This window comes from Enhydra lutris, unplaced genomic scaffold, assembly GCF_002288905.1.
Source record: "Enhydra lutris kenyoni isolate GAN:26980312 unplaced genomic scaffold, ASM228890v2 scaffoldscaffold1, whole genome shotgun sequence".
NCBI classification, from domain to species: domain Eukaryota; kingdom Metazoa; phylum Chordata; class Mammalia; order Carnivora; family Mustelidae; genus Enhydra; species Enhydra lutris.
The window spans coordinates 74942265-74964581 of record NW_019154085.1 but is presented as its reverse complement, the minus strand read 5'-3'; the positions used below and the strand labels follow the sequence as shown (position 1 = coordinate 74964581).

The window sequence follows — 22317 nt, the reverse complement described above, 5'->3', positions numbered from 1 at the left end:
TAACTTCAATAAGTTAGTTTTTGAATTATGGACAAGTATCAGATATCCTTCATTGTCTTGTAATCAGTCTACTTCTGGAAATTTAAGGAAATTTAGTATTTGTTATATGATTATTTGGTTGATTTTCTTAGGTGTGCTTAGATAAACAATCATATTGCACATTTTTTTAAACTTAATCACATGGACTGATGATTCCAAAGCAAAGTTTAGTAAGCAGAAATGGATTCTTGACTGTACTCTTGATTCAAATTTTTACCAGTGAGAAAGATACTTGATCTTGGAATCAAATAAATATTCTCTTTTTTTTTTTTAAAGATTTTATTTATTTATTTGACAGAGAGACATCACAAGTAGGCAGAGAGGCAGGCAGAGAGAGAGAGAGGAGGAAGCAGGCCCCCCGCCGAGCAGAGAGCCCGATGCGGGATTTGATCCCAGGACCCTGAGATCATGACCTGAGCCGAAGGCAGAGGCTTAACCCACTGAGCCACCCAGGTGCCCTAAATATTCTTTTTAATTAAGCAATTATTCTTTTTCTTCTCTCAAGTTGAATTTTGATTAGAAATGAATGCTGTATTTTCCCCAACTCTTTCAGTGTAATTTTTCTTTCTTTTATTTTATCAACATATATTGTATTATTTGCCCCAGGGGTACAGGTCTGTGAATCATTAGGCTTACACATTTCACAGCACTCATAATAGCACATACCCTCCCCAGTGTCCATAACCCAGTCACCCTATCCCTATCCCTCCACCCCCTAGCAACCCTCAGTCTGTTTCATGAGATCGAGTCTCTTATGGTTTGTCTCCCTCCTGATCCCATCTTGTTTCATTTTTTCTGTCCCTATCCCCCATAACCCCCTGCCCTGCCTCTCAAATTCCTCATATAAGAGAGATCATATGATAATTCTTTCTCTGATTGACTTATTTTGCTCACCATAATACCTTCTAGTTCCAAACACGTTGTTGCAAATGGCAAGATTGCCTTTCTTTTGATAGCTGCATAGTATTCCATTGTGCGTGCGTGCGTGTGTGTGTGTGTGTATAGAAGTGATATATATATATACCGTACCTCTTTATCAATTCATCTGTTGATGGACATCTAGTTTCTTTCCATTATTTGGCTATTGTGGACATTGCTGCTATAAACATTACGGTGCACATGCCCCATTGGATCACTACATTTATATCTTTAGGGTAAATACCCAGTAGTGCAATTGCTGGGTTGTAGGGTAGCTCTATTTTCAACTATTTGAGGAAATTCCATGCTGTTTTCCAGAGTGGCTACACCACCTTGTATTCCCACCAACATTGTAGGAGGGTTCCCCTTTCTCTGCATCCTCGACAGCATTTGTTGTTTCCTGACTTGTTAATTTTAGCCATTCTGATTGGTGTGAGGTGATATCTAATTGTGGTTTTGATTTGTATTTCCCTGATGCCAAGTGATGTAGAGCACTTTTTCATGTGTCTGTTGGCCATCTGGATATCTTCTTTGCAGAAATGTCTGTTCATGTCTTCTGCCCATCTCTCGATTGGATTATTTGTTCTTTGGATGTTGAGTTTGCTAAGTTCTTTATAGACTTTGGACACTAGCCCTTTATCTGATATGTCGTTTGCAAATATCTTCTCCCATTCTGTCAGTTGTCTTTTGGCTTTGTTAACTGTTTCCTTTGCTGTGCAAAAGCTTTTCATCTTGATAAAATCCCAATAGTTCATTTTTGCCCTTGCTTCCCTTGCCTTTGGCGATGTTTCTAGGAAGAATTTGCTGTGGCTGAGGTCAAAGAGGTTGCTGCCTGTGTCCTCCTTAAGGATTTTGATGGATTCCTGTCTTACGTTGAGGTCTTTCATCCATTTTGAGTCTATTTTTGTGTGTGGTATAAGGAAATGGTCCAGTTTCATTCTTCTGCATGTGGTTGTCCAATTTTCCCAACACCATTTTTTGAAGAGACTGTCTTTTTTCCATTGGACTTTCTTTCCTGCTTTGTGGAAGATTAGTTGACCATAGAGTTGAGGGTCTATTTCTGGGCTCTCTATTCTGTTCCATTGATCTGTGTGTCTGTTCTCATGCCAGTACCATACTGTCTTGATGATGACAGCTTTGTAATAGAACTTGAAGTCTGGAATTGTGATGCCACCAACTTTGAATTTCTTTTACAACATTCCTCTGGCCATTCGAGGTCTTTTCTGATTCCATACAGATTTTGGGATTATTTGTTCCATTTCTTTGAAAAAAATTGATGGTATTTTGATAGGGATTGCATTAAATGTGTAGATTGCTTTAGGTAGCATGGACATTTTCACAATATTTGTTCTTCCAGTGCATGAGCATGGAACATTTTTCCATTTCTTTGTGTCTTCCTCCATTTCTTTCATGAGTACTTTATAGTTTTCTGGGTACAGATTCTTTGTGTCTTTGGTTAGGTTTATTCCTAGGTATCTTATGGTTTTGGGTGCAATTGTAAGTGGGATGGACTCCATAATTTCTCTTTCTTCTGTCTTGCTGTTGCTGTATAGAAACACAACTGATTTCTGGGCATTGATTTTATATCCTGGCACTTGACTAACTCCTGTATGAGTTCTAGCAGTTTTGGAGTGGACTCTTTTGGGTTTTCCAATATGGTATCATATCATCAGCAAAGAGTGAGAGTTTGACTTCTTTGCCAATTCGGATGCCTTTTATTTCTTTTTGTTGTCTGATTGCTAGGACTTCTAGTACTATGTTAAGTAGCAGTGGTGATAGTGGACATCCCTACCGTGTTCCTGGCCTTAGTGGAAAAGCTCTGTTTTTCCTCATTGAGCATGATATTCGCTGTGGGTTTTTCATAGATGTCTTTGATGATATTGAGGTATGTACCCACTATCCCTACACTTTGAAGAGTTTTGATCAAGAAGGGATGCTATACTTTGTCAAATGATTTTTCAGCATCTATTGAGAGTATCATATGGTTCTTGTTCTTTCTTTTATTAATGTATTATATCACATTGATTGATTTGCGGATGTTGAACCAACCTTGCAGCCCTGGAATAAATCCCACTGAGTTGTGATGAATAATCCTATTGGCTAGTATTTTGGTGAGAATATTTACATGTGTGTTCATCAAGGATATTGGTTTGTAATTCTCTTTTTTGATGGGGTCTTTGTCTGGTTTTGGCATCAACATAATTCTGGCTTCATAAAAAGAATTTGGAAGTATTCCTTCCATTTCTATTTTTTTGGAACAGTTTCAGGAGAATAGGTATTAATTATTCTTTAAATGTTTGTAGAATTTCCCTGGGAAGACTTCTGGTCCTGGAATCTTTTATGTTAGGAGATTTTTGATGACTGCTTCAATCTCCTTATTGGTTATGGGTCTCTTCAGGTTTTCTGTTTCTTCCTGGTTCAGTGTTGGTGGTTTATATGTCTCTAGGAATGCATCCATTTCTTCCAGATTGTCAGATTTGCTGACCTGTAGTTGTTCATAATATGTTCTTATAATTGTTTGTATTTTTTGGTGTCTGTTGTGATATCTCCTCTTTCATTCATGATTTTATTTATTTGGATCCTTTCTCTTTTCTTTTTGAAAAGTCTGGCCAGGGGCTTATCAATTAGTAATTAGTAATACAAATTACTAATTTTTAGTAATTAGTAATTAGTAGTTACTAATACAAATTAATAATACAAAAAGAATTAGTAATAATTCTTTCAAAGAAGCAGCTCCTAGTTTCGTTGATTTGTTCTACTGTTTTTTTGGTGTCTATTTCATTGATTTCTACTCTGATCTTTATTATTTCTCTTCTCCTGCTCGGTTTAGGCTTTCTTTACTCTTCTTTCTTCAGCTCCTTTAGGTGTAGGGTTAGGTTAGGTTGTGTATTTGAGACCTTTCTTGTTTCTTAAAAAAGGCTTGTATCAACAACTATCATATGATCTCCCCGATATGAGGAAGTGCAGATGCAATGTGGGGGGCTTGGAGGGTAGGAAAAGAAAAAATGAAACAAGATGGGATCAGGAGGGAGACAAACCATAAGTGACTCTTAATCTCACACAAAAAACTGAGGGTTGCTGGGGGGAGGGGGGTCGGGAGAGGGGGGTGGGGTTATGGACATTGGGGAGGGTATGTGCTATGGTAAGTGCTGTGAAGTGTGTGAACCTGGCGATTCACAGACCTATACCCCTGGGGATAAAAATACATTATATGTTTATTAAAAAATAAAAAATAAAATTTAAATTAAAAAAAAAAAGAAAGGCTTGTATCGCTATATATTTTCCTCTCAGGACTGCCTTTGTTGTGTCCCACAGATTTTGAACAGTTGTATTTTCATTATCATTTGTTTCCATAAATTTTTAAAATTCTTCTTTAATTTCCTGGTTGACCCATTCATTCTTGAGTAGGATCCTCTTTAGCCTCCACATATTTGGGTTCTTTCCAACTTTTTTCTTGTGATTGAGTTCTAGCTTCAGAGCAATGTGGTCTGAAAATATGCAGGGAATAATCCCAGTCTTTTGATACTAGTTGAGACCTGATCTGTGACCCAGGATGTGATCTTTTCTGAAGAATGTTCCATGTGCACTCGAGAAGAATATGTATTCTTTTTGTTTGGGATGGAATGTTCTGAATATATCTGTGATGTCTATCTTGTCCAATGTGTCATTTAAGGCCTTTATTTCCTTGTTGATCTTTTGCTTAGATAATCTGTCTATTTCAGTGAGAGGGGATGTTAAGTCCCCTACTATTATTGTATTATTGTTGATGCCTTTCTTTGATTTTGTTATTAATTGGTTTATATAGTTCGTTGCTCCCATGTTAGGGGCCTAGATATTTAAAATTGTTAGATCTTCTTGTTGGACAGACCCTTTGAGTATGATATAGTGTCCTTCCTCATCTCTTATTATAGTCTTTCGCTTAACATTGAATTTATCTGATAACAGGATTGCCACCCCAGTTTTCTTTTGGTGTCCATTAGCATGGTAAATTGTTTTCCACCCCTCACTTTAAATTTGGAGGTGTCTTTGGGTCTAAAATGAGTTTCTTGCAGACAGCATATTGATGGGTTTTGTTTTTTTATCCGTTCTGATACCCTGTGTGTTTTGATTGGGGCATTTAGCCCATTTACATTTGGGGTAACTATCGAAAGATATGAATTTAGTGCCATTGTATTGGCTGTAAGGTGACTGTTACTGTATGTTTTCTCTGTTCCTTTCTGGTATATTACTTTAAGGCTCTCTCTTTGCTTAGAGGACTCTTTCAATATTTCCTTTAGGGTTGGTTTGGTGTTTACAAATTCATTTGATTTTTGTTTGTCCTGGAAGATTTTTCTCTCTCCTTCTATTTTCAGTGGTAGCCTAGCTGGATATAGTATTCTTGGCTGCATGTTTTTCTCATTTAGTGCTGTGAATATATCATGCCAGTCCTTTCTGGCTTGCCAGGTCTCTGTGGATAAGTCTGCTGCCAATCTAATACGGTTACCCTTGTATGTTACAGACTTCTTGTCCCGGGCTGCTTTCAGGATTTTCTCTTTGTCATTGAGACTTGTAAGTTTTACTATTAGATGACGGGGTGTGAACCTATTTTTATTGATTTTGAGGAGGGTTCTCCGTGCCTCCTGGATTTTGATGCTTGTTCCCTTCACCAAATTAGGGAAATTCTTTGCTATAATTTGTTTCAATATACCTTCTGCCTCCCCCCTCTCTTTTTTCTTCTGGGATCCCAATTTTTCTAATATTGTTTCATCTTACGGTATTACTTGTCTCTCAAATCCTCCCCCCATGGTCCAGTAGTTGTTTGTCTCTCTTTTGCTTAACTTCTTTATTCTCCATCATTTGATCTTTTATATCACTAATTCTCTCCTCTGCCTCATTTATCCTGGCAGTAAGAGCCTCCATTTTTGATTGCACCTCATTAATACCTTTTTTAAAAAATTTCACCTTGGTTAGATTTTAGTTCTTTTGTTTCTCCAGAGAGGGTTTAATTTCTCCAGAAAGAGATTTTGTAATATCTTTCATGGTTTTTTTGAGCCCAGCTAGCACCTTGATAATCATTATCCTGAACTATAGTTCTGACATATTACTAATGTCCATATTGAGTAGGTCCCTAGCCATTGGCACTGCCTCTTGTTTATTTTTTTTTGTACTGAGTTTTTCCACCTTGTCATTTTTTCCAGTTAAGAATAGATGAATGAGAGAATAAAATACTAAAAGGTAGCAATGACCCCAGAAAAATATACACAAACCAAATCAGAAGGGAGAAGAAACAGAGAAAAAAGAATACACACACACACACACACACACACACACACACACACACACTGGTGAATAGAATAGAGCCACACACTTGATTTTGGGTATATTTTGGTCTGTTAGAAGAAACTGCCTCCCAAAATTTTAAAGAAAGAGAAATATATATATATATATACACACACACACACACACAAAAATAAGGGGAAACATGATGAAGGATTGGACTATGACTGTAAAGATGAAAATTTTAAAATATTCTAAAAAAGGAATTGATAAAATAAGATTTGGTTAAAAAAAAAAAAAAGAAAAAGAGGAAAGAATGTGACAGGCTGGAGACTAGAACAAAGCCAGACACTAGAACGAGGGTGTATTTTGATCTATTAGAAGAAGTTGTATCCTAAAAGTTTAAAGAAGAAACAACCTATATGTATATAAGAAATAATGTTAAGTGCAATGAAGGGATAAAATATGACTTTAACAATGAAAATTTAAAAAGATTTTTTAAAAGGTATTGATAAGATAGAATAGTTCAAAAAACTTTAAAATAGGAAAGAGGAAAATTTTTAAAAAATAGAATAAGAAAAAAATAAAATTAAAAAAGTTTAATTTGAAAGACTAAAGGATCATGGGGAAAAAGCTATGAATTCTATTGGTTGCCTTCCCCTAGCTCTGGAGTTCCGCAGTTCTCATTGATCAGTATATTTTGTCTTGGCTGGCTGTTCCTGCTGATCTTTTGGGGAGGGGCCTGTTGCAGTTATTCTCAAATGTCTTTGCCTGAGTCAGAATTGCACCACCCTTGCCAGGGGCCAGGCTAAGTAATCTACATGGTTTTGGTCTCAGGAGGTTTTGTTCCCTGAACGCTTTTCATATAGTTTTTCAGAGTAGAATGAAGATGGCACCTCCCACTCTCCAGCCTAGAGGTGCTGAGAGCTCAGGGCTCCATTCCTCAATGCATCCTCAGAGAAAAGCAGTCAATCTCTCCCGTCTCCCTAGTCTCTGGCCACACTCCAAAGTCACCCAGCCTGTAACTGAGCATTTCCATCTCTTGCCCCTGGTCCTGTTTGGAGTCCCCAAACCCAGCAGATTCCTGCCATATGCTCCCATGCTGCTCCTCACAGAGGAGGAAGGAAGGGGTCTCTCCAGATCTGCCACTTGTGGAGTCCCTGCTCTAAGTGCAGGCCCAACTGAGCCTTGGATCAGTTTAAGGTAATCCCAAGCTGGGAGCCCTCTCCTTGGCTCCATCTCTGTAGCCAGCTTCCCTGCTCTGATACCTGGGAGCTCTGCCACATTCAGACACCCCTAGTCTTTTTGTGACCTTGTGGGTCCTGTGACCACAGTGTCCCCACATGGGCTACACCCCAGCTTAGCCTCTGGAGTAAGGTCCCTCAGTGGAGCAGACTTCTAAAAGTTCTATTTTTGTGCTGTGCTACTCTATCACTTGCTGGGAGCCAGCCCTTCCCACCACGGTCTATCTTCCCAAATGTTGCCTTGGATTCACTTCTCTGCACGTCCTACCTTCTACAGAATGGTCAGTTTTCTGTTCCTAGAGTTGCTGCTCTTCTCCTCTTCTATATCCTTTTGAGTTTGTAGCTGTTCAGAATAGTTTGATAACTATCTACCTGAACTCTTGGGACCTGATCATATTTAGGTCTCCTTCTCCTCTGCCATCTTGTTCCTCCTCCTTTTATTTTTATTAAAGTATTATATTTCTAATTTAATTTACAAATATTAAACTATCCTTGCTATTTTGGGCTAAACCCTACTTGGTCATGGTGTATTATTTTTTTTTAAAGCCCATTTTATTGAGGTATTACTTATATAAAGTAAAATTCACTCTTTTTTAAGTGCAAGCCTTGTTGAGTTTTAACAAACACATACAATTGTGTGTTTATTATACTTTAATGTACTGCGGGATTTAATCTACTTATATTGCATTTGCAAAAATATCACAAGTAAGCTTGACCTATAATTTTGGTACTATCTTGTTAAGTTTTGATATTTGAATCAGGCTAACATTTTAAAATGAATGAGAATGCTTCTTATGTCTAAAGAAGATTAAGCAGCATAAAATACGTCTCTGTTTCTTGAAGGTAGCTGGGACCTTGCCTTTAAATAAAACAAGACCAAACAAAAACAAAAACAAAACAAAACACTCCCACCCCTGAACTCTATGGGATTGGTACCTGTTGGGGACATACTTTCTTGAGAAATTATTCAATATATTCCTTGGTGATGGTAGTAATGATAGTGATGATGAGGGCATTAGTGATAAGATTTTCTTAGGACAGTTTTCTTAACATTTTTTTAAGGAAACTTCCCATTTTATTCCAGTTTGACATTTATTAACAAAAATATTCCTTTTATACCTAAAGATAAATCCAAAACTTACTATATGCAGTTATATCCCTTAATCTTAATATTATATAATTTTATGTCATTTTTCCCTTTAAAATCTGTTAGTTTTATAATTTTTCTTATTGAGCTGAAATTCATAGAATATAAAATTAATTGTTTTAAAGTATACAATTCAGTGCCATTTACTACATTCAGATTTCTGTGCAACCACCACCTCTATCGAATTCTGAAATATTTCCATCACACTAAAATGAAACCCCATGCCCATTAAGCAGTGACTTCTTATTCTTACCTCCCAAGCCTCTCTACTATCTATCTGCCTACATGTTTTCTAACTGCACTATTTTACATTCCCACCGGGAATGTATGAGGATTCCAATTTCTCCACACATTTGCTGACACTTACCATTTTCTGTTTGTGAAAAACATTTGCGGTCATTCTAGTGGGTGTGAAGTGTCATCTCATTGTGGTTTTGGTTTGCATTTTCATAATGATTAATGATGTTGAGGTATTTTTCATTAATTGTTAAGTTGGAAGAATTCTTTATTCTGTATACTTGACCCTTTTAGAGAAATGATTATCATATATTTTCTTCCATTCTATAAGTTTTCTTTTCACTTCTTTGATAATGTCCTTGATCCCTAAAAGTTCTTAATTTTGAAGCAGTCCAATTTCTCTTTTTGTTGTTGCTTATGCCTCCAGGGTCATATCTAAGAAAGCATTGTTAAATTCAAAATGAGGAAATTTACCCCTGTTTTCTTCTCAGAATTTTATTGTTTTAGCTCTTACCTTTAATCATTGATCCATTTTAATTTTTTATGTAGTGTAAGTTAAGGGTCCAATTTCATTCTTAAAATTATGGATATCCAGTGCTTTAGTACTATTTATTAAAGGAACTGTTTTTACCTCATCGAATGGTCATAATCCATTGTTGAAAATCAGTTGTCCATAGATGTATGGGTATATTTCTAAACTCTCAATTCTAGTCCATTGATCTATCTGTATGTACAACTTTATGACAGTATAGCTCTGTTTTGATTACTGTCACTTTATATTAAGTTTTAAAATCCTTCAGCTTTGTTCTCCTTTCTCAAGATTGTTTTGGCTATAGGGATCTTACAATTAAATATGAATTTGAGGATTAGCTTTTTGATTTCTGCAAAAAAAAGGCTATTGGATTTTTGATAGTGATTACATTGAATCTGTTGAATCTATAGTTAGCTTTGAGTGGTATTGTAATTTTAATAACATTAAGTCTTCTAATCAATGAACATGGGATGTCTTTTCATTTATTTAGGACTTTAATTTTTTTTTAAAAGATTTTATTTATTTTTTTGACAAAGATCACAAGTAGGCAGAGAGGCAGGCAGAGAGAGAGGAGGAAGCAGGCTCCCCACTGAGCAGAGAGCTCGATGCAGGGCTTGATCCCAGGACCCTGAGATCATGACCCGAGCTGAAGGCAGAGGCTTTAACCCACTGAGCCACCCAGGCGCACCTAGGCCTTTAATTGTTTTAGTGATGATTCTGTTTTTGTTCTGTATAGAAGTCTTTTACCTCCTTGGTTAAACTTATTCCTAGATATTTTATTCTTTTGGATGATATTATAATGGAATTGTTTTCTTAATTTCCTATTTAGATTATTTATTTCTGATGTATAAAATAAACACAATTTATTTTGTGTATTAATTTTGTGTACTGCAACCTTGCTGAATTTATTAGCTCTAGTATAACTTCTTTAAATTTTAGTAGAATTCACCAGTGGAACCATTGAGACTAATGCCTTCTTGTTTAAAAGGTTATAAATTATTGGGGCACCTGGGTGGATCAGATGGTTAAATATCTGCCTTCAGCTCAGGTCATGATCTCCAGGACCTGGGACAGAGCCCTGCCTCAATCCCCGCATTGGGCTCTTATCTCAGCAGAGTCTTCTCTCTCTGACTTTCTCTTGCTTGTGCTCTCTCTGTTTCTCTCTCAAGTGAATAAATAATTTTTTTAAAAGGTTACAAATTATTGATTCAGTTTACTTATCTATTTCTCCTTGTGTAAGTTTTGGTAGATTATGTCTTTCAAGGAATTTGTCTATTTGATCTAAGTTATTGAAGTTTTAATATTCCTTTGTTATCCTTTTAATGTTTATAGTATTGTAGTTATGACCCCTCTTTCATTTCTGTTGTTAGTAATTTGTTTTTTCTCTCTTTTTTCTTGTTTATTATGGCTAGAAGTTTAACAATTTTATTGATTTTAGAACTAGATTTTGATTTCATTTATTTTCTCTATTGATTTCATTAATTTTTGTTCTAATTTTTATTACTTTTTTATCCTGCTTATCTTATATTTAATTTACTCTTTTTTCTCTCAAGTTTTCTAGGATAGAAGCTCAGAGTATTGATTTTAGATCTTTCTTCTTTTCATATATATGTATTCAGTGCTATAAATTTTCTTCTGAGCACTGCTTTTGCTGAATCCCACAAATTTCAAGAGGTTGTATTTTATTTTTATATAATTAGAAATATTTTTACATTTTTTTCAAGACTTTTTATTTGACCTAGGTGTTATTTCAAATTGTGTTGTTTAAACTACTAGTGTTTTGGAATTTTCCAACTTTCTTTCTGTTATTGATTTCTACCTCAATTCTATTAGGTATGAAAGCATACTTTGACTTCTATTCTTTTAAACTTGTTCAGATATGTTTGATGTCCCAGGATATGGTCTATCTTTGTAAATAAGCAATCTCTCTCTTTTTTTCTTTTTTCTTTTTTTTAAATTTAATTTTTTTTTCATGCATCAACTTGATGAATGTACCATGTTAGCTTGAGAAGATTGTGTATTCAGCTGTTGTTGGGTATAGTAGTCTGTACATGTTAATTATATCTAGTTGATTAATAGTGTTATTCAATTAAACTGTATCCTTAATAATTTTTTATCTGCTAGGTATGTCAATTAGTGATAGAGGTATTGAAGGCTCCAACAATAATAGTAGAATTGTCTATTTGTCCTTATAGTTCTACCAGTTTTTGCCTGACATATTTTGATTCAATGTTTTTAGGCACATATACATTTAACACTAGAATATCTTCTAGGAGATTGATCCCTTTATCATTATGGAATGCCCATCTTAATCTCTCATAATACTTCTTGCTCTGAAATATGCTTTTCTGAAATTAATATAGCTACTCTAGTTTTCTTTAGATTAATACCCTCATGGTATATTTTCTCCATCCATTTACTTTTAATCTCTCTACACTGTATATTGTAAGTGGGATTCTTGTAGATGACATATAGTCTTATTTTTGGTTCCACTCTGATACTTCCTGCTGAACCCAGCAGGTGGGTAAGGGCAAGCAAAAAAGGTCTCAAAATTTTCTTACCATTTTTAAGTTGCCTTTTTGGTGTCAGTGTTCACTTGGTTGCTGTAAACCGTTTTCCTTTTAAGCTTTTATTAATTTATCTTAGAGAGGGGTGAGGAGGGGGAGAGGGAGAGAGAAACCCCCAGCAGACTCCATACTGAGCACAGATCCCAATGAGGGGCTGAATCTCACGATCCTAAAATCAGACCTGCGCTGAAACCAAGCATTGGATGCTTAGCTAACTGTGCCACCCAGCTGCTATAAACCTTTGACTGCTTTCCAGAGCTCCAATAATGTTGATTAAGACAGTTTTTGCTTGCTTTTTCAATGTTTTTGTAGAGGGATAAAACATTGGGGCTATCCATTCTGCTATTTTTATATACATCTGTTAGATATTTTTATATTTCATTTGGCTTTCCAATGAACCAACTTCTTTTTTTTTTTTTTTTTTTTTTTTGACAGAGAGAAATCACAAGTAGGCAGAGAGGCAGGCAGAGAGAGAGGAGGAAGCAGGCTCCCTGCTGAGCAGAAAGCCCGATGTGGGGCTTGAACCCAGGACCTGGGATCATGACCTGAGCCGAAGGCAGCGGCTTAACCCACTGAGCCACCCAGGCGCCCCATGAACCAACTTCTTTTTAATTAATTCTTATATTTTTCTCTGATTTATTAATGCATAATTTTGTGCTTATGTTATTATTTTCTACAATTTAGACTTTAATGCTTAATAATTTTTTTCTTTAAAAACAAAGTTGTTCCATGCTGTGAATTTTATATGAACCCAAAGTTAGCTAGATATCTTAGGTTATTAAGCATTATAGCCTCATTATTTTCTCAAAACAGCCTGCCATAGTAGTTTTTATTCTCCATTTGATCTAAGAATTATTCTTTAAGGTATTATCTTGAGATTTCTAAGAGATTTGTTTTATTACCTGGACTTCGTATTATTTCTACCTATTACGTTGTGACTAGATATATCTATTTTAAATATTTTGATGTCATAAGTATAAAGACTCATAAGTACCTTATATCTACTGTAGATTGTACCATTTTTCAAAATAAAATGCCATTTTAAATCCCAATTTTTTTGTTTACAGTTCTATTTTGTCTTCCATTAATGTTGTTAGTCCTTCTTTTATTTAGTTTGTCTTTGCCTGATACATCACATCTTTTTATTTTCAAAAGTTATGTCTTTAGAAATGTCTCTAGCAAACACATAAATTAATTAACTTTTTTTAAAGCTTAACCTGATAATATATAGATATCTATCTATCTATCTATATATATTTATGTGACAAAGAGAGATCACAAGTCGGCAGAGAGGCAGGCAAAGAGAAGGGGAAGCAGGCTCCCCGCTGAACAGAGAGCCCAATGTGGGGTTCGATTCCAGGACCCCGAGATCATGACCCAAGCCAAAGGCAGAAGCTTAACCCACTGAGCCACCTAGGCACCCCCTTATTTATTTATTTAATTTTAAATTTTTTAACTTTTAAAAAATATTTGTATTTTAATTGAGAAAGCTAATCCATTCACTTTTTTGGTGTTAACTGGTATTTAATCATATTCCTATCATTATGTATTTTTTTGTTTTTATACTGGTAAATATGCTTTTTATGTCTTTTGTTTTCTTTGTTTTATTTTGCATTATCACATTTTAGTCCCCTTTTCTGCTGATATTTTAGAATTTATTCATATTATTTTTAATCTATTACATTTATTGTTTTTATTTATTTTTTATTTTTTTAAATATATTTTTAAATTATTTTTATAAACATATAATGTATTTTTATCCCCAGGGGTACAGGTCTTTGAATCGCCAGGTTTACACACTTCACAGCACTCACCATAGCACATACCCTCCCCAATGTCCATAACCCCACCCCCCTCTCCCGACCCCCTCCCCCCAGCAACTCTCAGTTTGTTTTGTGAGATTAAGAGTCATTTATGGTCTGTCTCCCTCCCGATCCCATCTTGTTTCATTTATTCTTCTCCTACCTTTCTAACCCCCCATGTTGCATCTCCAATTCCTCATATCAGGGAGATCATATGATAGTTGTCTTTCTCTGATTGACTTATTTCACTAAGCATGATACCCTCTAGTTCCATCCACGTCATCGCAAATGGCAAGATTTCATTTCTTTTGACGGCTGCATAGTATTCTATTGTATATATATACCACATCTTCTTTATCCATTCATCTGTTGATGGACATCTAGGTTCTTTCCATAGTTTGGCTATTGTAGACATTGCTGCTATAAACATTCGGGTGCACATGCCCCTTCAGATCACTACGTTTGTATCTTTAGCATAAATACCCAGAAGTGCAATTGCTGGGTCATAGGGTAGTTCTATTTTCAACATTTTGAGGAACCTCCATGCTGTTTTCCAGAGTGGTTGCACCAGCTTGCATTCCCACCAACAGCGTAGGAGTGTAGGAGGGTTCCCCTTTCTCCACATCCTCGCCAGCACCTGTCATTTCCTGACTTGTTAATATTAGCCGTTCTGACTGGTGTGAGGTGATATCTCATTGTGATTTTGATTTGTATTTCCCTGATGCCAGGTGATGTGGAGCACATTTTCATGTGTCTGTTGGCCATCTGGATATCTTCTTTGCAGAAATGTCTGTTCATGTCTTCTGCCCATTTCTTGATTGGATTATTTGTTCTTTGGGTGTTGAGTTTGCTAAGTTCTTTATAGATTTTGGACACCAGCCCTTTATCTGATATGTCATTTGCAAATATCTTCTCCCATTCTGTCAGTTGTCTTTTGGTTTTGTTAACTGTTTCCTTTGCTGTGCAAAAGCTTTTGATCTTGATAAAATCCCAATAGTTCATTTTTGCCCTTGCTTCCCTTGCCTTTGGCGATGTTCCTAGGAAGATGTTGCTGCGGCTGAGGTCGAAGAGGTTGCTGCCTGTGTTCTCCTCAAGGATTTTGATGGATTCCTTTCTCACATTGAGGTCCTTCATCCATTTTGAGTCTATTATCGTGTGTGGTGTAAGGAAATGGTCCAATTTCATTTTTCTGCATGTGTCTGTCCAATTTTCCCAACACATTTTTGGAAGAGACTGTCTTTTTTCCATTGGACATTCTTTCCTGCTTTGTTGAAGATTAGTTGACCATAGAGTTGAGGGTCTATTTCTGGGCTCTCTATTCTGTTCCATTGATCTACATGTTTGTTTTTGTGCCAGTACTATGCTGTCTTGATGATGACAGCTTTGTAATAGAGCTTGAAGTCCGTATTGTGATGCCACCAACTTTGGCTTTCTTTTTCAATATTCCTTTGGCTATTTGAGGTCTTTTCTGGTTCCATATAAATTTTACGATTATTTGTTCTATTTCTTTGAAAAAAATTGATGGTATTTTGATAGGGATTGCATTAAATGTGTAGATTGCTTTAGGTAGCATAGACATTTTCACAATGTTTGTTCTTCCAATCCAGGAGCAGGGAACATTTTTCCATTTCTTTGTGTCTTCCTCAATTTCTTTCATGAGTACTTTATAGTTTTCTGAGTATAGATTCTTAGCCTCTTTGGTTAGGTTTATTCCTAGGTATCTTATAGTTTTGGGTGCAATTGTAAATAGGATTGACTCCTTAATTTCTCTTCTGTCTTGTTGTTGGTGTAGAGAAATGCAACTGATTTCTGTGCATTGATTTTATATCCTGACATTTTACTAAATTCCTATACAAGTTCTAGCAGTTTTGGAGTGGAGTCTTCTGGGTTTCCCACATATAGTATCATATCATCTGCGAAGAGTGATAGTTTGACTTCTTCTTTGCCGATTTGGATGCCTTTAATTTCCTTTTGTTGTCTGATTGCTGAGGCTAGGACTTCTAGTACTATGTTGAATAACAGTGGTGATAATGGACATCCCTGCCGTGTTTCTGACCTTAGGGGAAAAGCTCTCAGTTTTTCTCCATTGAGAATGATATTTGCAGTGGGTTTTGCATAGATGGCTTTGATAATATTGAGGTATGTGCCCTCTATCCCTGCACTTTGAAGAGTTTTGATCAGGAAGGGATGCTGTACTTTGTCAAATGCTTTTTCAACATCTATGGAGAGTATCATATGGTTCTTGTTCTTTCTTTTATTAATGTGTTGTATCACATGGATTGATTTGCGGATGTTGAACCAACCTTGCAGCCCTGGAATAAATCCCACTTGGTCATGGTGAATAATCCTTTTAATGTACTGTTGAATCCTATTGGCTAGTACTTTGGTGAGAATTTTTGCATCTGTGTTCATCAAGGATATTGGTCTGTAATTCTATTTTTTGATGGGATCCTTGTCTGGTTTTGGGATCAAGGTGATGCTGGCCTCATAAAATGAGTTTGGAAGTTTTCCTTCCATTTCTATTTTTTGGAACAGCTTCAAGAGAATAGGAATTAGTTCTTCTTTAAATGTTTGGTAGAATTCCCCTGGGAAGCCATCTGGCCCTGGGTTTTTGTTTGTTTGGAGATTTTTGATGACTGTTTCAATCTCCTTACTGGTTATGGGTCTGGGTTCAGGTTTTCTATTTCCTTCTGGTTCAGTTGTGGTAGTTTATATGTCTCTAGGAATGCATCCATTTCTTCCAGATTGTCAGATTTGTTGGCGTAGAGTTGCTCATAGTATGTTCTTATAATTGTCTGTATTTCTTTGGTGTTAGTTGTGATCTCTCCTCTTTCATTCATGATTTTATTTATTTGGGTCCTTTCTCTTTTCTTTTTGATAAGCCTGTCCAGGGGTTTATCAATCTTATTAATTCTTTCAAAGAACCAGCTCCTGGTTTCATTGATTTGTTCTATTGTTTTTTTGGTGTCTATTTCATTGATTTCTGCTCTGATCTTTATGATTTCTCTTCTCCTGCTGGGTTTAGGTTTTCTTTCTTGTTCTTTCTCTAGCTCCTTTAGGTGTAGGGTTAAGTTGTGTATTTGAGACCTTTCTTGTTTCTTGAAAAACGCTTGTACCGCTATATATTTTCCTCTCAGGACTGCCTTTGCTGTGTCCCACAGATTTTGAACCATTCTGTTTTCATTACCATTTATTTCCATGAATTTTTTCAATTCTTCTTTCATTTCCTGATTGACCCATTCATTCTTTAGAAGGATGCTGTTTAGTCTCCATGTATTTGGGTTCTTTCCAACTTTCTTCTTGTGATTGAGTTCTAGTTTCAGAGCATTGTGGTCTGAAAATATGCAGGGAATGGTCCCAATCTTTCGATACTGGTTGAGACCTGATTTATGACCCAGGATGTGATCTATTCTGGAGAATGTTCCATGTGCACTACAGAAGAATGTGTATTCTGTTGCTTTGGGATGAAATGTTCTGAATAGATCTGTGATGTCCATCTGGCCCAGTGTGTCATTTAAGGCCTTCATTTCCTTTTTGATCTTTTGCTTAAATGATCTGTCCATTTCAGTGAGGGGAGTGTTAACATCCCCTACTATTATTGTATTATTGTTGATGCCTTTCTTTGATTTTGTTATTAATTGGTTTATATATTATATAGTTCGTTGCTCCCATGTTAGGGGCCTAGATATTTAAAATTGTTAGATCTTCTTGTTGGACGACCCTTTGAGTATGATATAGTGTCCTTCCTCATCTCTTATTATAGTCTTTCGCTTAACATTGAATTTATCTGATAACATTGAATTTATCTGATAAAGCCACCCCAGCTTTCTTCTGATGTCCATTAGCATGGTATATTGTTTTCCACTTCCTCACTTTAAATCTGGAGGTGTCTTCGGGTCTAAAATGAATTTCCTGTAGGCAACATATTGATGGGTTTTGTTTTTTTATCCATTCTGATACCCTGTGTCTTTTGATTGGGGCATTTAGCCCATTAACATTCAGGGTAACTATTGAGAGATATGAATTTAGTGCCATTGTATTGGCTGTAAGGTGACTGTTATTGTATATTTTCTCTGTTTCTTTCTGATCTACTACTTTTAGGGTCTCTCTTTGCTTAGAGGACCCCTTTCAATATTTCCGGTAGAGCTGGTTTGGTGTTTACAAATTCTTTCAGTTTTTGTTTGTCCTGGAAGCTTTTTATCTCTCCTTCTACTTTCAATGATAGCCTAGCTGGATATAGTATTCTTGGCTGCATGTTTTTCTCATTTAGTGTTCTGAATATATCATGCCAGTTCTTTCTGGCCTGCCAGGTCTCTGTGGATAAGTCTGCTGCCAATCTAATATTTTTACCATGGTGTATTACAGACTTCTTTTCCCAGGCTGCTTTCAGGATTTTCTCTTTGTCGCTAAGACTTGTAAATTTCACTATTAGGTGATGGGGTGTGGACCTATTCTTGTTGATTTTCAGGGGGGTTTTCTGCACCTCCTGGATTTTGATGCTTGTTCCCTTTGCCATATTGGGGAAATTCTCTCCAATAATTCTCTCCAATATACCTTCTGCTCCCCTCTCTGTTTCCTCTTCTTCTGGAATCTCTATTATGCTAGTGTTGTTTCGTCTTATGGTGTCACTTATCTCTCGATTTCTCCCCTCATGGTCCAGTAGCTGTTTGTCCCTCTTTTGCTCAGCTTCTTTATTCTCTGTCATTTGGTCTTCTATATCACTAATTTTTTCTTCTGGCTTATTTATCCTAGCAGTAAGAGCCTCCATTTTTTTATTGCACCTATTAATAGCTTTTTTTATTTCAACTTGGTTAGATTTTAGTTCTTTTATTTCTCCAGAAAGGGCTTTTATCTCTCCTGAGAGAGTTTCTCTAATATCTTCCATGCTTTTTTCGAGCCTGGCTAGAACCTTGAGAATCTTCATTCTGAACTCTAGATCTGACATATTACCAATATCTGTATTGATTAGGTCCCTAGCCTTCGGTACTGCCTCTTGTTCTTTTTTTTTGTGGTGAGTTATTCTGCCTTGCCATTTTGTCCAGTTAAGAGTATATGAAGGAGCAAATCAAATACTAAAAGGGTGGCAAAGACCCCAGGAAAATGCACTTTAACCAAATCAGAAGAGACCCCAAATCTTGGGGGGGAGAAAGGGGATAAAAAGAAGTTCAGAAAAGAAAAAAAAATTAAAAAAAGAAAACAAATAAAGAAAAAATATAAAAAAGAAAAAAATATATATATATTAGATAAACTAGTTAAAAAACGTTAAAGAAGAAAAGGGTAAAAGTTAAAAAAATTTAGCAGAAGAAAAAAAATAAAATTAAAAATAACTGTTGGTGGGAATGCAAGTTGGTGCAACCACTTTGGAGAACAGTGTGGAGATTCCTCAAGAAATTAAAAATAGAGCTTCCCTATGACCTTGCCATTGCACTACTGGGTATTTACCCCAAAGATACAGATGTAATGAAAAGAAGGGCCATCTGTACCCCGATGTTTATAGCAGCAATGGCCAAGGTTGCCAAACTGTGGAAAGAACCAAGATGCCCTTCAACGGACAAATGGATAAGGAAGATGTGGTCCATATACACTATGGAGTATTATGCCTCCATCAGAAAGGATGAATACCCAACTTTTGTAGCAACATGGACGGGACTGGAAGAGATTATGCTGCGTGAAATAATTCAAGCAGAGAGAGTCAATTATCATATGGTTTCACTTATTTGTGGAGCATAGCAAATAGCATGGAGGACATGGGGAGTTAGGAGAAGGGAGTTGGGGGAAATTGGAAGGGGAGGTGAACCATGAGAGACTATGGACTCTGAAAAACAATCTGAAGGGTTTGAAGAGGTGGGGGGGTGGGAGGTTGGGGGAACCAGGTGGTGGGTATTAGAGAGGGCAAGGATTGCATGGAGCACTGGGTGTGGTACAAAAACAATGAATACTGTTATGCTGAAAATAAATAAAAAAATGATTAAAATAAAAAAAATAAATTAAATTAACAGCAAGACTAAAGAATCGTGGGGAGAAAGCCATGAGTTCCATGCCTTGCTTTCTCTTCCTCTGGAATTCCACTGCTTTCCTTGATAGGTGAACTTGGTCTTGGCTGTATTTCTTGTTGATCTTCTGGGGGAAGGGCCTGTTGTAGTGATTCTCAAGTGTCTTTGCCTCAGGTAGAATTGCACCGCCCTTACCAGGGGCAGGGCTAAGTAATCCGCTCCAGTTCGCTTTCGGAAGCTTTTATTCCCTGAAAGCTTTCCGTAGAGTTTGGGAGGTCGGGAATGAAAATGGCGGCCTCCTAATCTCCGGCCTGGAGGAGCTGAGAGCTCAGGGCCCCACTCCTTAGTGCACCCTCAGAGAACAGCGCCCAATCACTCCTGTCTCCCTGGCCTCTGGCCACGCTCCGAGCTGACGGAGGCTGCGACCAGTTCAAGGTAACCCTGAGCTTAGAGCTCACTGCTCTGTTCTGTCTCTGTAGCTGGCTTCCCCGTTCTAATACCTGTAAGCTCTGTGACACTCAGACACCCCCGATCCTTCTGTGACCCTGCGGGACCTGGGTTCACGCTGACCCTGTGTGGGCTTCACCCCGGTTTAGCCTCTGGAACGATGTCCCTCACTGGAGCAGACTTTTAAAAGTCCTGATTTTGGGGGCGCCTGGGTGTCTCAGTGGGTTAAAGCCTCTGCCTTCAGCTCAGGTCATGATCCCAGTGTCCTGGGATCGAGCCCCACATTGGGCTCTCTGCTCTGCAGGGAGTCTGCTTCCTCCTCTCTCTCTCTCTCTGCCTGCCTCTCTGCCTACTTGTGATCTCTGTCTGTCAAATAAATAAATAAAATCTTAAAAAAAAAAAAAGTCCTGATTTTGTGCTCTGTTGCTCCGCCGCTTGCCGGGAGCCATCCCCCCCCCCCCACCATAGTCTATCTTCCCGTTGCTTTGGATTCACTTCTCCGCCAGTCCTACCTTTCAGAAAGTGGTCGATTTTCTGTTTCTAGAATTGCTGTTCTTCTTCTCTTCGATCTCCTGTTGGATTTGTAGGTGTTTGTGATGGTTTGATAAGCTATCTAACTGATCTCCTGCTACCTGATGTAGTCTCAGCCTGCTACTTCTCCACCATCTTGACTCCCCTCCCAATCTATTACATATTTTTAAAGCTTTTCCCATTATTTTGGTGCCAACTTTAAGAATGAAACAGAATCTGTGAGATCCTCCTCCTATCCCTAAAGGAAACAATTACATAAACACACGGTCTCCTTTATCTTCTGTGTTTTCTTCAATATGTATTGCCAGTTCTAGAAACTCAAATTTTTACATTATGAATATTCTCTTTTAAGAACTTATTTTTTGGCATTTATATTAAGCTTCACAAGCATATTATTAATAATAATTATTTAGAATAAAGTGAGTTTTACTAGCTTTTCTTTTTTTTGTTGTTGTTTTGTTTTTAATTTTTAATTTTTTCAGCATAACAGTATTCATTATTTTTGCACCACACCCAGTGCTCCATGCAATCCGTGCCCCTCCAATACCCACCACTTGGATCCCCCAACCTCCCATCCCCCACCCCTTCAAAACCCTCAGATTGTTTTTCAGAGTCCATAGTCTCTCATGGTTCACCTCCCCTTCCAATTTCCCTCAACTCCCTTCTCCTCTCCATCTCCCCTTGTCCTCCATGTTATTTGTTATGCTCCACAAATGAGTGAAACCATATGATAATTGACTCTCTGCTTGAATTATTTCACTCAGCATAATCTCTTCCAGTCCCGTCCATGTTGCTACAAAAGTTGGGTATTCATCCTTTCTGATGGAGGCATAATACTCCATAGTGTATATGGACCACATCTTCCTTATCCATTTGTCCGTTGAAGGGCATCTTGGTTCTTTCCACAGTTTGGCAACCTTGGCCATTGCTGCTATAAACATCGGGGTACAGATGGCCCTTCTTTTCACTACATCTGTATCTTTGGGGTAAATACCCAGTAGTGCAATGGCAGGGTCATAGGGAAGCTCTATTTTTAATTTCTTGAGGAATCTCCACACTGTTCTCCAAAGTGGCTGCACCAACTTGCATTCCCACGAAGAGTGTAAGAGGGTTCCCCTTTCTCCACATCCTCTCCAACACATGTTGTTTCCTGTCTTGCTAATTTTGGCCATTCTAATTGGTGTAAGGTGTTATCTCAATGTGGTTTTAATTTGAATCTCCCTGATGGCTAGTGATCATGAACATTTTTTCATGTGTCTGATAGCCATTTGTATGTCTTCATTGGAGAAGTGTCTGTTCATATCTTCTGCCAAATCAATAAGAGAAGAGAGAAGAACCACATGGTCCTCTCAATTGATGCAGAAAAAGCACTTGACAAAATCCAGCATCCGTTCCTGATTAAAACGCTTCAAAATATAAGGATAGAGGGAACATTCCTGACCTTCATAAAATCTATCTATGAAAGACCCACAGCAAATATCATCCTCAATGGGGAAAAGCTTGCAGCCTTCCTGTTGAGATCAGGAAAACAGCGAGGATGCCCACTCTCACCACTCTTGTTCAACATAGTATTAGAAGTCCTAGCAACAGCAGTCAGACAACAA

General features: G+C 37.2%; 1 protein-coding gene across 1 annotated transcript in view; it reads left to right on the top strand.

Annotated features, from left to right (window-relative positions):
- LOC111144596 (coiled-coil domain containing 141) overlaps positions 1-22317 on the top strand; it is a 220786-nt gene that overhangs the window by 52678 nt on the left and 145791 nt on the right. The window lies entirely within an intron of this gene.